This window comes from Anolis sagrei, chromosome Y (assembly GCF_037176765.1).
Source record: "Anolis sagrei isolate rAnoSag1 chromosome Y, rAnoSag1.mat, whole genome shotgun sequence".
Classification (NCBI taxonomy): Eukaryota; Metazoa; Chordata; class Lepidosauria; order Squamata; family Dactyloidae; genus Anolis; species Anolis sagrei.
The window spans coordinates 25965462-25983953 of NC_090035.1; the positions used below are offsets into that span (position 1 = coordinate 25965462).

Below are 18492 nucleotides of genomic sequence, written 5' to 3' on the forward strand. Positions count from 1 at the left end.
CTCTCTCAATTTCATCGACCTACGTATTTATTTCTATCATAACTATCAAAGCTATGGTCATCTATCTGTGGCTGGATGACCACCTGTTGGGAGGGATTGTATGGTGTCTTCTTGTCTGGTAGAAGGGGGTTGGACTGGATGGCCTTTGGATTCTACTCTAGGATTCTATGATATACCTATGATCTCTCTCTCTCTCTCTTTCTCTCAATCATATCTATCTGTGTATTGTTGAAGGCTTTCATGGCCGAAATCACTGGGTTGTTGTAAGTTTTTCGAGCTGTATGGCTGTGTTCTAGAAGCATTCTTTCCTGCCATTTCACCTGCATCTATGGCAGGCATCCTCAGAGGTTGTGAGGATATAGGCAAAACAAAGATATAGATGAAACATCTGGAGAGAATGCTTCTAGAACATGGCCATACAGTTCGAAAAACCTACAGCAACCCATATTTATCTATCTTTCCAGTGCAAAGATATAACACTCTGCCAGTTTTTAGAAAGAGCGAAACAGTTTTTCTGCTTTGGAATACTTTGCCAGAAAGAGAACAATCTGTCTGAGCAAACAAATTCCATGTTTCCAAGGGAGAGTTAATACCTGCTCAGCACCTGTCCCCCTCGGCTGATGAAGATGATCTTCAAGACAGAGGCATCATGGCCTTCATATGTCTGGAAGAAAGAAGGAGAAGAAGAAGAAGAAGAAGAAGAAGAAGAAGAAGAAGAAGAAGAAGAAGAAGAAGAAAGCATCACAAAGGGTCATCTTCCCCATTGAGGAACAACAACAACAATAAAGATAATGATAAAAATGGATTTCCCACCTCAAAAACATACAGTGAAAAATATCATTATAAACTCGTCAATCTATTCTTTTAGGCAGTTTCTCCATTCCACCTTATTCTCTTAATTTTTTTATTCAGTGTTCAAAACCCAATGGCGTTTGGACTTTTCCCTTTTTCCCCTTTGTGAATAATATAAATGTTTCCCATCCCTCTGAAAAAATAGTGAGTTACTTCTCCTTAATCAAGCAAGAGAACTTTGTCCGTTTCTGATCCAGTTTGTAAAACTTTTGTGATCCAATTTTTCTTTTAGGAGTAGTTCTTGTCAGAAATACTAAAATATATAAAATATTTTTAATTACAAAAATGTGAATCAAGTACTGAAGGGGTTAGATCAGTGGTTCTCAACCTTTCTAATGCCGTGACCCCTAAATACAGTTCCTCATGTTGTGGTGACCCCTAACCATAAAATGATTTTTGTTCCTACTTATTTTACTACTTATTATTTAATTATTTAATATTAAATTCAATTATTCATCAAGTGCCCTGCTATGGTTGAATCAGTCTGCAGTGTTCCTTAATTCGTGTTTTGGGAAATGCTGCGTTTGGCGGTCCCTGTACATGCTATATGGTAGACTCCTGCAGAAGTCCTGCAGGTCCTCTCACTTCTGCAGGAGTCTACCGGATACCATGCAGCTGTGGACAAGTCTCAATAGGGGCCACCAAATGCTGCACCCAAACCTCAATCAAGGAACATGAAAGGCACTGCAGACTACTTCAACCAGAGAAGTCAGGCATAGCAGAGCACTTGATGAACCAACCTGGACACAGCATATTATTTGAAAACACAGAAATGCTTGGCTACTGTAACAACCACCATGTCAGACTACACAGAGAAGCCACTGAAATCCACATGAAGTACATGGACAATTTCAATAGAAAGGAGGAAACCATGAAAATGAACAATATCTGGCTACCAGTATTAAAAACTCTAAAATCAGGACAGTAAATAAAGAACAACACTCTGAAAACTGGGGAATTCCAGGCATGAAACAATCAGGGCCAGCTAGCATCTCCCAACAAAGAATTACTCCAGGCAGGAATCTGCCACACCTTGAAGCTGCAAAGCTTTGCAATGCTAATCAAGATGATTAGTTCCAACATTCACAGTTGCCTCCAACAGACAATCATTATTTCTCCCATCCTGGACATTCCACCGATATATAAACCTCCCTTGCCTAGTTTCCAACAGATCCCAACAACCTCTGAGGATGCCTGCCATAGATGTGGGCTGAACGTCAGGAGAGAATGCTTCTGGAACATATCCATACAGCCTGGAAAACTCACAGCAACCCAGTAATATAAATATCTGATATGTAGGATGTATTTTCATTGTTACAAATCTATATATATAAATTTGTTAGGGGCATCCAACGAGGAAACAAAACTCAAAAACCCCCCAACGAAACTGTACCAAAATTGCCATGCCCATAACACAACCCACAAGGTACAAACATATCTACTCAAAATGAAAAACAACACAACAACACACTCACAAAACGGCAAAACAACAAAACTCAAAAAACCCCAACGAAACTTAACCAAAATTGCCATGCCCATAACACAACCCACAAGGTACAAACATATCTACACAAAATGAAAAACAACACAACAACACACTCACAAAACGGCAAAACAACAAAACTCAAAAAAACCCAACGAAACTTAACCAAAATTGCCATGCCCATAACACAACCCACAAGGTACAAACATATCTACTCAAAATGAAAAACAACACAACAACACACTCACAAAACGGCAAAACAACAAAACTCAAAAAACCCCAACGAAACTTAACCAAAATTGCCATGCCCATAACACAACCCACAAGGTACAAACATATCTACTCAAAATGAAAAACAATACAACAACACACTCACAAAACGGCAAATCAACAAAACTCACAAACCCCCCAACAAAACTTAACCAAAATTCCCATGCCCATAACACAACCCATAAGGTACAAACATATCTACTCAAAATGAAAAACAACACAACAACACACTCACAAAACGGCAAAACAACTGAGCATGCGCATTGGTGCCCAGCCGCAAGTTCCCTGGCGCGTGCACACAGTTCCCTCTGCGGAAGCCATGCCCACTCCAAGCCCTGCCGCGCTGCTTCCTGCACACACACACACCCCCGCCGCACGCACACACACAACCCCACGCTCCATCACTCCCCCCGCCGCACACACACACGCAACCCCACGCTCCATCACTCCCCCCACCGCCACACACACACGCGCAACCCCACTCCCCCCGCTGCCGCACACACACACGCAACCCCACGCTCCATCACTCCCCCCGCTGCCGCACACACACACACAACCTCATGCTCCATCACTCGCCTGCCCCAATCTTACCTCCTTTTACTTCACGCCACCTCCAAACCCCACCGCACCCCTTCCCGCCCTGTCAAAATCCAGGAAAGACAGGAAGGAAGGAAAGAAGGAAGAAAGAGAAAGGGAGATAAAGAAAAGGGGGAAGGAAGGAAAGTTAGAGAAAGAAGGAAGAAGAAAAGGAAAGAAAAGGAAAGATGGAAGGAAAGAAAAGAGAGACAGCAGAAGAGAAAGAAAAAGGGGGAAGGAAGGAAAGAGGTAGAGAAGGAAGAAATGAGAGACAGAGGGAGGGAAAGAAAAAGGGGGAAGGAAGGAAGAAGGAAAGAAAAAAGGGAATGAAAGAAGGAAAGAGGGAGTGAAGGAAGGGGGAAGATGTAGGGAAAGAGGGAGGGAAGGAAAGAAGGAAAGAGAGAAGGAAGGAAAGAGGCCAGAAGAGAAAGAAAAAGGGGGAAGGAAGGAAGGAGATAGAGAAGGAAGAGGAGAAGGAAAGATGGGAGGGAAGGAAGGAAGGAGGGAAAGAAGGAGAGAAAGAGGGAAGGTTGGTCACAGCAATGCGTGGCGGGTAAAGGTTGTTATTTCTATGATTATTATGATGCTATTATTCCTATGAGACCCTTTTAGGGGGAATGGGAGAGGTGTCAGGTCCCAGAGGTAATGCATTGCATTATTGTTATTGTTATGATGGTGGTGAAATAAAAGGAAATAAAAAGCGAAAGAAGGAAGCAAACAGGGAGGGAAGGAAGGCAAAGGAAGGAAGGGGGAGGGAATGAAGGAAAGAGAGAAGGATGAAACCAAGTAGTCAAAGAAGGAAAGAAAGAAAGAGGTAGAGAAGGAAGAAAGGAGAGAAAGGGGGAAGGAATACGTAGGTACCTCTCTTTCATAATAGTCCAGATATCTACCTCAACTTTGATAAGTTTTACTATAGGCCACAGCAACGCGTGGCAGGGCACAGCTAGTTGAATATAATTAAAGCATAGCAATGAATCACAAAAACAATATGTTTGGGGGAGTATGGGCAATGGTTGATGCGATTTGCAGTACCTTCAACCAATTCTGCTCTGACTTCCACAGACCACTGAGACCCTCAGGAATTACAGAACTGGACCAAACTTGGCTCACAGAGTGGTTTGGGAAGAATTGACAGTGATTTAGGGGAGATGTAGTTTGCCTACATCTGGAGAGTACTGTGACCCCAAATAGCTATGGATCTGGACCAAACTTGGCACGAATATGCAATATGCCCAAATTTGAACACTGGTGGAGTTTGGGGGGAAAAGACTGTGACATTTGGGAGTTGGAGTTGATTAGATTTATAGTTCACCTACAATCAAAGAGGTTCTCATTGCATATTTGTGGCAAAGGCAGGCATGGGCCAACTTGGGCCCTCCAGGTATTTTGGACTTCAATTCCCACAATTCCTAACTGCCTACCAGCTGTCAGGAATTGTGGGAGTTGAAGTTCAAAACACCTGGAGGGCCCAAGTTTGCCCATGCCTGAGCTAAGGTCACCCGGAGAGGCACCCCCTCCTCTTCCCTCCCTCCCTCCCTTCCAAAAACAAAAACACAACACGAAGGAGGAGGAAGAGGAGGCAGCGAAGCAGTTGGGGTCCCCTGCAGCCAGTGCATCCTCCGTGCATGCCGGGTGCTGCTTGACTCCACTAATGCCACTGGGTCCAGCTCCCCAGCAGCACTGAGGGTCAGCCAAAGGCAGCAGCAGCCTTTCTTCCTCCCTCCTTTTGCTCCCTTCCTCCAACGCATGGACGTCTGACTGGCTGCAAACACCGGGGCTGTAAACCTGGGAAATGGGACGTGTTTAGGCAGTTTGGATTGGGGAGGGGAGGGAATGGCGAAAAGATGGAAGAAAGGAGGAAGCAAGGAAGAAAAAGGAATGAAGGAGAAAGGAGAGGGGAAGAAGAAAGGGAAGGAATTGAATGAGGGAAGGGAAAAAAGGAAGGCAGGCAGCCAGGGAGGGAGGGAGGAAGTAAGTCCTGCGCCCTGGGAGAAAACAAAAAAGGGCATTTGTCGTTGGAAGGGTGGGGGGGGGGGGAATTGGTAAGGAAGTGAGGACAATGTTCCAAAGAAAACTTTGCCCAAACCCTGCACCCCCCCCCTCCAACCAAAAAAAACATACCCACCTGGGAAACAGACTGAGCGTTAACACCTTCATTCTCTCCCTCCTCCTCCTCCTGGGGATGATGCCAAGCATCCCCCCCCCCCCAAGTATTTATAGTTCGCCAAGGGCCGGACAATGGATTCTGTTGCTTCCTGACCCAGCACACATAACTGGGTTCCTGTTTCCTCTTTGTGAATTCTCTGGCTTGTGCACTGGACTATGGACTCTGCTACTACCCAACCCAGCTCCCCCTTCAGCTCCAGCTCCTGTTCCTAGAAGGAGCCAATCTTCTGTTGACCAACCCAGACCTTGGACTGATCTTCTGGTGGCCAGCCTGATGCATGGACTGGCCCCTGCACCCAAAACCCTTCCGTCCAGACTTCTAGTTCTTTCCTCTCTCTTTTTATGAAATGAATAAAATATTTTCTTATTACTGTGGATTGGGGTTGGGATGGGTGGTGGGTGGTGATATATGGAATGCCTGTATACTGGTGATGCCTATGGTTTATGAATATGAAATATGTAACCCCTATGAACTCCTCTGTATCCTCACCCCCTTGACCCTCGCCCCACAAGAAAACCAGCGTGACCAGGAACTGCCTGGGGACAGAGCCCAAGCCTCTTTCCCCCAAATCACCCATTGATTGACTCATTTTGCATGGACAATGCTGCTGGCCCCAACCCTAGCCCTCGGAGCATGGCCAGCGAAGGAACAAGGGTCAGCAGAGCTTCGGAAAAAGAGACTGATTAATTCACCCAGATATTGTTGACCCTCCGGGTGGTCCGATATCGATCTAGCCTATTCAAATTCCCTGCCAGACTCATCAAGGACAGGAAAGCCTTTGTTTGTCAAACATCTGGAGACATTTTCCTTTGTTTCACTGAGCACATGGCATTCCTTTGTCTGCAGATTCCTTTCCCAGATTCCTTTGTGCTCCCTCATCCCGCCCCCATTTCTCCTGATTGGCTGTCGCCACCATGTGACAGAGGTCTCCCCATTGGATCCTACAGACCACTGGAGCTTCCTGATTGGTACAGAGGCGCCAGGGGCGGGAGGGCTGCTTCCCAGGTGTCCGCCCATCACCCAATCACAGCGGGGAACATCAGAGGAGCCGGGGCAGAAGGGTTGAACTCTGGGTTTTCAAAAATTGTATAAATATGCCTGCATCGCTGTACCCCGGCATGCTTTGCAGTGGAACGATTCCTGTAAATCATCCGTTCAGCTGAATCGCAAATAAACGCCTTGGTCACTGGATACCTCTTCAGCCTCTGGTGAGATTAATTCTTAATATTCTTGCGCTTTGGATTGGCTTTCGCTGGCTGCTCACCAAGGTCAAAGACCCGATTAGCGGTCTTCTGGGATCTCCCTCGCTGGGAGGACCCCACAAAAGAGCTCGATAACAATTTGGCTTTACCACGAAGGGACTCCTGCTTGAGGTCCAGACTAAATTATAGCCTAAATTTTCAAGCAGGCACCTTGGTCCAGGAGCTTGGGCCAGGCTGCTGGGAGGAACAGCTTGGGAAAAGAGGCGCCTCTCTTAATTTGGACTCTTCTTCTTGACAAAACTACAAATTCTCCCAAAGCCAAATTTCCTCCCAGTCTCTGACCTGGGTTCCCGGTACAAAGGAGTGCCAGGGAAGCCTTGATCCAAGGACTTCCTGGAAGGGGAGCGACTGACGCGGAAGGGGGAAGGCATCTGGGGGGTAAGTAACAGCAACCGCGGGCAGGCCAAGATTTCTCAGGTGGGAGGGGTCCTGGGTCCCTTTGCTCAGCTTCGGAGTAAGACCACTGGGTGTCGGGATTGCGGGGCTCGGTAACAAATTCCTGAGTGAGGTCTGGGAAGATCTGGCGATTTGGGTTTGGATATCTGCAGTCCAATTTGCGTTTTGCATACCTGGAACTCTGTTGGGAGGGGAAGCGTCCTTCTCCTCGCCTGCAAGTTGCCAGGCATTGGCCACTCAGTCCTAGTGGAAGGAACTCTTGGAAAAAGTCTTTGTTGCGGTTGGCAGGACATTTCCCATTAACTGCTAGGTAGGCAGGGGCTGAGCTAGAAATGAGTGTTTGTGGGCCCAAGCCCAAATGTCCTGTCTCAAAAGAAACACCTTTAGATAAGTTCTTGGCCAATTGGGACAGGCAAGTGTCACGATTCGTCGACGCAGGCCAAGATGGTCAAATATAGCATGCCCAAGTGGCCCTTAAGGCCCTTGGAAGGTGGAACCTCCTGATCCCCACATGGCAGCGTGGAAGACTGTCATGGACGGGCAAAATGGGAAGAAATTACTCATATTTCATGCTTTTTGACCAAAGCCGGAAGGGGGTGAAGGGAGGAGCCTGTGCCCAACTTTCACCATGCAAAAGGAAGGTCACAAGGCCCCCCCTTCTCCCAGAAACCCCCTCCAGACCTTTTTCACCCCCTCCCTTTGTAAAAAAAATTGCTTGTTCCCCCACCATCCCCTTCCCATTTCCCTTTACCCAATCTCCCTGACTCCTTCCTTCCCTTTCCAACCCCTCCATTTCCCTATTCCCTATTATGATATGTCTGCATGTATATGCCCCTTCTAATTTTTTTCCCTGCTCCTTGAGGAAATGTGCTAGGGAAATTCTTTGCTCTCCTCCTCTCCTGCTTTCTCCTGCGCCACCTTTTCCTTCCTTCAGATGGGAAAAAGAGGCGTTGCTCATTCCCTTCTTCACCAAGCTACTACAAATCCCTTTCTTTCTAAAGCTAAATCTTCAGTGCCTGTTTATTTATAATAAACAGTGTTTCTCCCCACCAGGAGAGACCCTGCCACAGGTGTGACTCAGCTGCCTTGCAAAAGTCTGTCTCTCTCTCCCCTGGTTTCCCTGACCCAAGAGCTCTCTCCCTCCCCCCCTTCTCTTCTGTGCAACTACAAAACCCATTTTTCAGAGGCAGTCACCAATGTCCCTGCTCTTTTCCTTTGTTTTCTCTTTACTCCCCAACTTCTCCTTTTTTGCTTTCAAACCCCTCCTCCCTCTCTCCTCTTGCAAACAAGGGGAGGTGTAGGGGGGGGGGAACCTTTTTGTTGTTCCTGTTTCCTTTTGCCAGATAAGGTTTGCTGGGTCTCTCTCTCTCTCTCTCTCTCTCTTCTCCCTCCCCTCCCATCTTCTAAGAAGCCAGCATTCTGTGAATTCTTTCCTCTATCTCCCAGAGAAATCCTGCTGCTCCCTCTTACCTCCTTCTCCTCAAACCTAAGGGAGGGATGTTCCAGAAGCGTTCCCTCCTGACATTTCACCCACATCTATGGTTAAGTCTCTCTCACACACACGCAGTCCCTCTGATGCTTTTTTCCTTCCTGGCCCTTCCTCCCTCCCCTTTCCCTGAGCGCATGTATGTGTATGTTTTAATTATCCCCCTAATTGGCTTAATCGTGAGGGGGGCAGCAGGGTCCGAAAAGGTCTCCCCTGCACAGGGAACCACCGAGACATCAACTCAAACTGTGGGACCCATAATCCACTCCTGCCGCCGAAGACAACTACCTGGGTAAGGCGCTCTATGGACTTTCCGTGTGGCAGTTGGGACCCAGATGATGCAGGAAGATCCTAAAAGAGCCACCCAGAAGAGACAGCTTCCCCCTAGAGGCTGGTCTGCACCCCCCACGAGGGAATGCCATCGCAGGAGGAGCGTCCAGGATCCCACAGTGAAGGAAAGATGTCCTTGCTGTCCAGGCTGTGCAAAGGGGACGACCCAAAAAAGGACCACTGCAGTCCCCACTAGGTATGAAAGTCTTCCCTTTGTTTCCCTACTAACTACCCTTGGGCTGGGAAGGGGGGTGGGTGGGGGGGGGCTGTAAACCTTTCTGACTGTCCTAGACACTGCCCCTGAGTCTCTGTGATGATGGAGAGCCGGACCTGTCTGCGGTCACCAGGAGGTGCCACGCCAGAAGGAGTAGCAAGGCTGTGCCCCATCTTCTCCCTCCCCCAAGTGCCAAGGGAGGAGCCAGCGCCCCCAGGAGGCCTGAGGACCACTACCAGATGGGAGAATTCCACCATGTGCCATCCTTCTCCATTGGGGACTCACTCGGGACCCCTGAGTGCTCCATGCTGACTGCCATCACAGACTCCATCATCCCCTGCCTCCACCGCCTTCACCTTCTTACTTCAGTCTTTATTACTCCAACCCAAAGGACACTCTGCCGCTGGTCTCTCCCACCCTGCTGGGCCCTGCTGTTGTTGCATAAGTTGGGCCCCAAAATAATCAACAAAATACAATCTAATCTGTCTAGAAAGAGGCCCTGGGTGCTAAAGAATTGTCGAGGCTTGGGAAAATGAGCATGAGCATTTTCCAGCCTCGAAGGGAGGAATTGATGCCAAGCATCCCCCCCCAAGTATTTATAGTTCGCCAAGGGCCGGACAATGGATTCTGTTGCTTCCTGACCCAGCACACATAACTGGGTTCCTGTTTCCTTTTTGTGAATTCTCTGGCTTGTGCACTGGACTATGGACTCTGCTACTACCCAACCCAGCTCCCCCTTCAGCTCCAGCTCCTGTTCCTAGAAGGAGCCAATCTTCTGTTGACCAACCCGGACCTTGGACTGATCTTCTGGTGGCCAGCCTGATGCATGGACTGGCCCCTGCACCCAAAACCCTTCCGTCCAGACTTTGGGACTTCTAGTTCTTTCCTCTCTCTTTTTATGAAATGAATAAAATATTTTCTTATTACTGTGGATTGGGGTTGGGATGGGTGGTGGGTGGTGATATATGGAATGCCTGTATACTGGTGATGCCTATGGTTTATGAATATGAAATATGTAACCCCTATGAACTCCTCTGTATCCTCACCCCCTTGACCCTCGCCCCACAAGAAAACCAGCGTGACCAGGAACTGCCTGGGGACAGAGCCCAAGCCTCTTTCCCCCAAATCACCCATTGATTGACTCATTTTGCATGGACAATGCTGCTGGCCCCAACCATAGCCCTCGGAGCATGGCCAGCGAAGGAACAAGGGTCAGCAGAGCTTCGGAAAAAGAGACTGATTAATTCACCCAGATATTGTTGACCCTCCGGGTGGTCCGATATCGATCTAGCCTATTCAAATTCCCTGCCAGACTCATCAAGGACAGGAAAGCCTTTGTTTGTCAAACATCTGGAGACATTTTTCCTTTGTTTCGCTGAGTACATGGCATTCCTTTGTCTGCAGATTCCTTTCCCAGATTCCTTTGTGCTCCCTCATCCCGCCCCCATTTCTCCTGATTGGCTGTCGCCACCATGTGACAGAGGTCTCCCCATTGGATCCTACAGACCACTGGAGCTTCCTGATTGGTACAGAGGCGCCAGGGGTGGGAGGGCTGCTTCCCAGGTGTCCGCCCATCACCCAATCACAGGGGGGAACATCAGAGGAGCCGGGGCAGAAGGGTTGAACTCTGGGTTTTCAAAAATTGTATAAATATGCCTGCATCGCTGTACCCCGGCATGCTTTGCAGTGGAACGATTCCTGTAAATCATCCGTTCAGCTGAATCGCAAATAAACGCCTCGATCACTGGATACCTCTTAGGCCTCTGGTGAGATTAATTCTTAATATTCTTGCGCTTTGGATTGGCTTTCGCTGGCTGCTCAGCAAGGTCAAAGACCCCATTAGCGGTCTTCTGGGATCTCCCTCGCTGGGAGGACCCCACAAAAGAGCTCGATAACACCCACATGGGAAGCCAGAGCTGACAGAGGGAGCTCATCCACACTTGCCCCAGATTCGAACCTCCGACCTGTCGGTCTTCAGTCCTGCTGGCACAAAGGTTTAACCCACTGCGCCACTAGGAGCTCCTGTGTGAGGTAACCCTCGGTATGAGTGATCCTCATGTATAAAACTGTGTGTAAAGCTAATGTGTGAAGCGCCTGAGGAAGTTCGGTGTGAGATTCTGTGAGAGTAAAGCATGAGAAAAAAGCCCTGCGAGGAAGCAAAGAAGTATAAAGGACTTTATTTGTGTTATGGAATCCCTTGTTCTTGCAAAAAGTGCAACCATATATATATATATATATATATATATATATATATATATATATTACTACAAAGAAAAGCCTCCTATGGAAGAGATAACATTGGTCTGTGTGTTTTTTGTTCTTTTTATCACTTTGGGCTACTGGTGCTGGGTCACGTTGATGCTGATAAGCTACTCTGCTGTACATTTATGAGGAGGGTCTTTGTTAATAAGCCCACTTGCCCAACAGTTCTATAATTAGAGAGTAGTCTTGCTGCAATAATTTATGTACCTGGGTTGAAAGGGATATTTCCTGCTTAATTGTGCGGACCGCTTTAAAAGTAGTTGTTCAACTCCAGAAACTTCGCTTTTGTGGCTGCCACAAACTAGTTTGAATTGGTTGAGACCTGATGAGATATTCATTGGAAAACTAGAGCAAAATGTGCTGCAGGATGTCCCGCAAAAACAAAGTTTGTGCAGTTTAATAAACTTTTTTCAATGTTTTATGATAGTACCAATTAAGAAATGACATTTATAACCCAGGACCAACAATTGTGTTACATAGTGTAATAGGGGCAGAGGACATGGAGATGAACCCAAGGGCTTTACCTTCAAGCAGCCAAACTCCTGGAGATCCCAAAGTTTTATGGTGCCGTCGGCAGAAGAAGTGGCCAAGACCTGGTCCACTGGGGAGAACTGGACGCACCAGACACTGCGCTTGTGGCCAGAAAAGACCCCCAAAAGTGGGGGGAGAAACAGCCACACTGTTGATGTCCTGCAAGGAGAGGAAAGAGCTGTCAAGCAACCAGGAACACACTTTGAAGCTGCTGTCCTCTTCTGGTTTCACAAAACAGGTCTCTAGGGCCTCATTGACTCCCCGGGGGCCTCAAATATGGTGGATACACATACACACACACATCCATATACATACAGGTGGTGCCCAAGTTATAATCCAGTCAGTTTTTGAAGGTTGTTATTAAGTTGAGTTTGTATGTAAGTCAAAACAGGTATGTTTTCTTAAGTATAACTCCTGTCAATACACACACATCTATCTATATATCTATATTGGAATAGCACAGGAAAGAGTTCATGTCTCTTTTGCTATCTGTACTACTGTTCAGAAAAATTCCACCCTGTAACCATTGGATTTTGGGAAATTTGGCTTGTTATGAAAACAAAGATCAGAGATATAGCTTCAGTGGAGACCCCTTTTCCCCATGAAACTTTTCCAGAAGTGAATTTCCCTTCTGAGGAGGAGATTTCTCTCCCTTCCTGTAGTCTAACCCCTGTTCTTAACTAGGAGCCATTTATAAGTCAAATGTCTGTAACTCAGGGATTGCCTGTTTCTACATATATATTGAAAATAACTGCTCTTTGGACCCAAAAGTGGTGGAAAATGATGAGAGGGGGCATTATTTCCAAAATTGCATTCAAAGATAATAAAGCAGCAGCAACAACATTAGCAGATGTTTAGCAGCTCAGAAGAGCCATTGGGCTTCATCAATTAGAAGAAGATCAAGCTTAAAAAGTTATTTATTCAAAGAACTACATATCTAGATAGGAAAGTTAACACAGGACCAGGCTATCTAACCAACTCACAGCAGACATCTTGCCTCTCTCCATGCTCACAGGAAAAGAACAAAACTGAGGACTCAGGGGTTTACCATGTGCACAGAAAAGGAGGCATATCCTTGACAAGTATCACTCTAACTCTAATAGGAAGAGAGAGAAGAATTTATTTATTTATTTGCGGTATTTGTGTACCACCCTTCTCAACCCCGAAAGGGACTCAGGGTGGTTCACAGTGTTGGCAACAATTCAATGCCATTGATAAAAAACAGTATAAAACATCAAAATTGATCCTCCCCTGATAAAACATTAAATATTATTACACACAGCAGATAAAATCGCATATCACACAAAGACATAGCCATTGTCCATTAACAGTCCTGGGTCATTGCACTTTCAACTTTCATTTTAAATGTTCTTATTATGGGCTGAATAGAAGACAGACAGAGAGACCAATAGGGAAAGGGCCAACTAACTCATCTAAGTCCTCAGTGAGGACTACAACCTTGTCAAGGATGTGGTTCCAATAGGAAAAAAAACCCCTCCATACCTGCTAGAGAATACTGAGGATACTTTATAGCCATGTACCTATTACACTAGGGAGCATTTTCTAAAAAAAATCTATTCGTGGTTTTAAAGTGTTATTTCCTTTTTAATTGCACAGTGCTTACTTTGAAAGTAGTTGTCATACTCCAGAAACTTTGTTTTTGTGACTACCACAAACTATGTTTAATTGGTTGAGACTCTATAAGATATTCATTGAAAAACAAGAGCAAAATGTGTTGCAGGGTGTCCCTCTCCCATAAACAAACGTTTTTACAGCGTAATAAACTTTCTCCATGTTTTTATGATAGAACCAATTAGGAAATGACATTGATAACCCAGGAACAAAAACCATGTTATATATCGTTATTATTAGGTTACTCCACATCTTCTCTCTACAAACGAGACTCAAAGCAGCTTACAAAAGAATCAACTATCTATTTATCTTTGTTATCTATTTATCTTTGTATCTATCTATCCATCCAGAGCTCTATGGGGTTGGCTGGAGGCCTTCCCTTCACAAGGTCCCAATATGGCTGCTTTCTAAATGCCAGTTTACCTTGTCATGTGCTTTCTCTGTCACGTGGGCCTGGAGGATTATGAGGCTGTCGTCCTCCTTGGCAGGAAGGGGGTCAGGGAGAGGCCACACTTTGATGGTATGGTTCTGGCTGGCGGTGACCACAAAGTTCTCTTTCATTCTGGAAAAAGAAGAGATGATCAAGATGGATAAAAGAGAGGTCAGGAATAATTTATTTATTTATTTATTTACTTTATTTGTATACCGCAATTTCTCAGCCCGTAGGCGATTCAACGCGGTTTACAACAAGAGCAAAAATTCAATGCTAACAACATACACAATTTAAAAACAATTAACACCGTAATATACTAAGTAACTACACATCAATAGACAACACATTAACATTTCGTAACTAGAATCGTGATCCAAACTCGTCATCCATAATTCCGTTTTCCTATATTCATTATATTCGTTGCATTGTTTATCCAAACGCCTGTTCAAACAGCCAAGTCTTCAGTCTTCTTCGAAATACCATTAACGAGGGGGCTGATCTAATGTCCATGGGAAGGGCGTTCCACAGCCGGGGGGCCACCACTGAGAAGACCCTGTCCCTCGTCCCCGCCAAACGTGCCTGTGATGCAAGCAGGACCGAGAGCAGGGCCTCCCCAGAAGATCTTAGAGTCCTGGTGGGTTCATAGGCGGAGATACGTTCAGATAGGTAACTTGGGCAGAACCATTTAGGGCTTTATAGGCCAACGCCAGCACTTTGAATTGTGCCCGGTAGCAGATTGGTAGCTAGTGGAGCTGGCGCAGCAGAGGAGTTGTATGCTCCCTGTGCTCCGCTCCTGTTAGTATCATGGCTGCCGAACGTTGAACCAATTGAAGCTTCCAAGCAGTCTTCAAAGGCAACCCCACATAGAGAGCGTTGCAGTAGTCTAAACGGGATGTAACCAGAGCGTGGACTACAATGGCCAAGTCAGACTTCCCAAGGTACGGGCGCAGCTGGCGCACAAGCTTTAACTGTGCAAATGCTCCCCTGGTCACCACCGAAACCTGGGGTTCCAGGCTCAGCGATGAGTCCAGGGTCACACCCAAGCTGCGAACCTGCGTCTTCAGGGGGAGTTCGACCCCGTCTAACACAGGCTGTAACCCTATACCCTGTTCGGCCTTACGACTAACCAGGAGTACCTCTGTCTTGTCTGGATTCAATTTCAATTTGTTCGCCCTCATCCAGACTGTCACAGCGGCCAAGCACCGGTTCAGGACCTGGACAGCCTCCTTAGTAGCAGGTGGAAAGGAGTGACAGAGTTGGACATCATCTGCATACAGATGACACCGTACCCTGAAACTCCGTATGATCTCCCCCAGTGGCTTCATGTAGATGTTAAACAACATGGGAGACAATATTGAGCCCTGAGGAACCCCACAAGACAAAGGTTGTGGTGTTGAACAGGTGTCTCCCAGTAACACCTTCTGAGATCGGCCCTCTAGGAATGATCGGAGCCACTGCAAAACAGTACCTCCAAGACCCATCCCCGCGAGGCGTCCCAGAAGGATACCGTGGTCGACGGTATCGAAGGCCGCTGAGAGGTCCAGCAGCACCAACAGGGACACACTCCCCGTGTCGAGCTCCCGGCGCAGATCATCCACTAAGGCGAGCAAGGCTGTCTCGGTACCATGTCCCCGGCCTAAAGCCAGACTGTGCCGAGTCTAGATAATCCATGTCTACCAAGAATACCTGGAGCTGTGAGGCCACCACACGTTCCAGCACTTTGCCCAAAAAGGGGAGATTGGAAACTGGCCGATAGTTGTCGAATTTAGTGGGGTCCAGTGATGGTTTTTTCAACAGGGGTTTTATTATAGCTTGTTTTAAGCTCGCTGGAATCTTGCCTTCCCAAAGGGAAGCATTAACCACCACCTTAACCCACTCAGCCAATCCCCCTCTGGCCTCCTTTAGAAGCCAGGATGGGCATGGGTCTAGAATGCATGTGGTTGGCCTCATTCCTCCAAGTATCTTGTCCACATCCTCAGGCTTCACCAATTGAAATGAATCCATCAAAACTGGACAAGCAGGTGCTCGTGTTACATCCTCAGAGACTGCCGTTAATATGGTATCCAGACCAGAACGGATCAAAGCAACTTTGTCTGCAAAGAACTGAGCAAAAGCTCCACAGCGAGCTGCTGAGTCGCCAGGGCTCCCATCCTGAATGGTGGGTTTTTTGCAGACGCAATAGTGGCCGCAAAGAAAGACCTCTTTGCGGCTTTTATTGCCGCGGCATATGCCCTTAGAAAGGACACAAACCGCGTTCGATTTGGCTCGCTCGGATCCGAACGCCACACGCTCTCTAGTTCCCTCTTCCTTTGCTTCATCACTGCCAACTCCTCAGTGAACCAAGAAGCTGGTTTAGCTCGGCTACTTGAGAGGGGACGTTCTGGAGCAATCGTGTCTATTGCCCTAGTCATCTCCCCGTTCCAGAGAGTGACCAGGGCATCAACAGGATCACCTACTGAGGTGGCGGGAAACTCCCCAAGAGCCATCAGAAATCCATCTGGATCCATAAGCCTCCTGGGGCGGACCAACTTAATGGGTCCTCCACCCCTGCGGAGGTTAGGGGGTGCAGTAAGTCTAAATCTGACCAGGTGGTCGGTCCATGGCAATGGAGAGATGGTCAACTCCTCAACACCACCACCTTCCTCCCATCCCTGGCAGAAAAAAAAGTCCAATGTGTGTCCTGCGCTGTGAGTGGGGCCAGATACCCATTGGGACAGCCCCATGGTTGCCATGGCAGACATGAAGTCCTGAGCCGCTCCCGATAGGGCAGCCTCGGCATGGACATTGAAATCCCCCAGCACCAGCAGCCGTTAGGACTCCAATGCCACGTCCAAGACCACCCCCGATTGCTCAGGTAGGGAGACTGTAGTGCAGCGAGGTGGATGGTACACTAGCAGAATCCCTATTCTGTCCTGGTCACCCACCCTCAGGTGGACATATTCAAAATTTGTTGACTGCGGGATGGGGCCCCTGGTCAGAGGGATGGAATCTCTATAGACCACTGCAACCCTGCCTCCCCGCCCTCCGGATCTTGGCTGGTACTGCACAGAGAAGACTGGTGGGCAAAGCTGGGTCAGATTCACACCTCCAGCTTCGTCCAATGGAGCCACTTGGGCAGATCATTAAACCCCCTTTGAACCCAGTATTATCATTATTAACAGGGAACTTTGCTGCAGAGTGCAGACCAGGTATGAATAAACTTCACCCCCCCCCAGGTGTTTTGGACTTCAACTTCCACAATTCCTTGGCATGTGCTCCAAAACACAGGTATGAAACACATTGGGGGAAGAAGGGATTTCCCTTTCGACTCACTTATCTGCCTAGCTAAGTCCTCCATGAGGACTATAAACTTGTGAAGGATGAGTGCAGGAAAGGATACCCAAAGGTGGTTTTGCCAGTCCCTTCCTTGTTGTCAATGCCTTTCCTGACATTTGTTCTTCATTTCCTATCCTTGTGTGTTTGCGTTGCAGGGAAAGATTTATGATACCTGGAACAAGCCAGAGCACCCACTCCATGTGCGTGGCCCAGGCCCTGGGTGATGCAGCGGACTGTGCCGTTTTTTGCCATCAGCCAAATGCGGACAGTTTTATCCTGGAAACAGAAGACAGGTTGGGATTTACGGGATTACAGACCTGGAAGGGTCCCCCAGAAGTCATCTAGTTCAGCCGTTTTCTGTTCAATGTAGGATCTCTAGCAGCTAGAAGTTGTGAGGTATCTGTCTGAAGGTCCAGAAGAGCAGATTTTCGGGGCCCAAGAATAAAGCTGTGATAGCAACATGGGGACCCAGAGCAGAGGCCAACTATATCATGAAAGAGATTAGGTTGGGACCATTTTTCTGAGAAAACGTTGCCTCATAAATCACCCCATTAGAAATAGCATGTAGGGATCCTAAAGTCTGTATGCAGTGAGCTGGTTGCACTTTGCTGGGGTTGCTTTTGCTTAAGGGTTTCTCTCTCTCTCTGTCTCCCTTTTTTTCTTTTTCTTTTGCTTTTCCCCTCAATCACAGGGGGTGAAGTCTAACTCCACACATTCCCCCCCCCCCCCCCCCATCTATATATACATATAGACTAGCTTGGGTACCTGGCATTGTCCAGGTTATTTGAAAAAGTCAATTTTAATTGTACAAATTGCATACGTTCTGGTGAACTACAACTCACTTCATGCCAGGTTAACCTCAAAAAACTCCATCAGTACTTAAAGTTTGTTATGTTGGGCAAGTTTGCTCTGGGTGCATCATTGGTGGCGTTCAGTGTGCTCTCTGGCTACAGGGTGAGCTACAACTCCCACTATGGTGAGTCATTCCCCTCAAACCCCTCCATCAGGTTGAGTTAGTCATGGAGGTTCTGTGTGCCAAGTTTGGTCCAGGTCCATCATTGGTGGAGGTCACAGTTTCTCTGGTTGTGGGTGAACTACAACTCCCAGAAAGGAAGGTCAGTTCTCCACAAACTCTTCCAGTAATCAAATGTCGGCATTTCAGTTATGTGTACCAAGTTTTATATTGTTGGAAGCCGCCCTTCAGAGATCGGGAATAGGACGGGATACAAATGTTCTAAATAAATAAATAAAATTTTCTCTATTGTTATTATTACATTTCCATT

At 47.1% G+C, this 18492-nt stretch overlaps 1 pseudogene; it reads right to left on the minus strand.

Annotated features, from left to right (window-relative positions):
• The window catches only part of LOC137095562 (transducin beta-like protein 3), a 59594-nt pseudogene that overhangs the window by 22804 nt on the left and 18298 nt on the right, over positions 1-18492 (minus strand).